The sequence below is a fragment of the Aplysia californica genome, unplaced genomic scaffold (assembly GCF_000002075.1).
Source record: "Aplysia californica isolate F4 #8 unplaced genomic scaffold, AplCal3.0 scaffold00627, whole genome shotgun sequence".
Lineage (NCBI taxonomy): Eukaryota > Metazoa > Mollusca > Gastropoda > Aplysiida > Aplysiidae > Aplysia > Aplysia californica.
Window position 1 is genome coordinate 350813 of NW_004797897.1, and position 866 is coordinate 351678.

Here is an 866-nt window from a genome sequence, read left to right on the forward strand (position 1 = left end):
GGGGGGTCGACAAACTCCAAACATGAGATTTGTAAACAAAATACACATTTATAGATCTCTATGCCCCAACACCTTTCCCGTACTCAATAGGCTATACAATGGTTGTTATGCGCTGGCGGGCTGTTTTCAATATTTAAAAAATTCTAAATCTTTTTTTGTGATGTTTCTCCCGGTGAAAAGTGAGAAACACGCCTTTGCACTCGTATCGAACAGCTGGATAGAAATCAGTCGCTCACATGCAGGGGCGGCGGCTGGTTTGTTTGATAGGGTGGTCACAGTGAGGTGAAAAACCGAATAGACTGAAATTTTCCAGTCAATAGGCACAGAATTAACAAAAGCCTACTTCTTATTTCCGAGGTCAAAATTATGTACACCCGCCAAAAAAAGCAACCCCGATAGAGTCAAGAAAAAATCCCATTTAATAGTTTAACAATTCCCACTTTGGCAAAATGCATAGATTTAGATTAATAACTTTAAAAACCCAAATGGGTAGGCACACAGAAGTTTCAAGATTTTTATTTTTGTTAGTGTAAATTTACCTAAAAAACGGGAATACACATACACAAACAAAAGGCAAACATAGCATTGGCATATTTAAGAGATCTCAATAAAGAGAAGAGCAGTGTCGCTCTTCCACCTTCTTCCGCAACCTCGTTCGAGTCCCAGCGACTGACACGCTTCTCAGAGCTCACGTACGCACCCTAACCCTAACCCTTATAATAAGTGTCCATCAACTGTGCAGATTTTGTTATCTGCTAGCCCACTCAAACCACATCCCCTTCATCATACCAACTCACCTTTCCCCCGTTTTTCTTTAATTAAAAATGACTTCGTGTTATTGTCAGTAACGACATAACTTCTTCTTG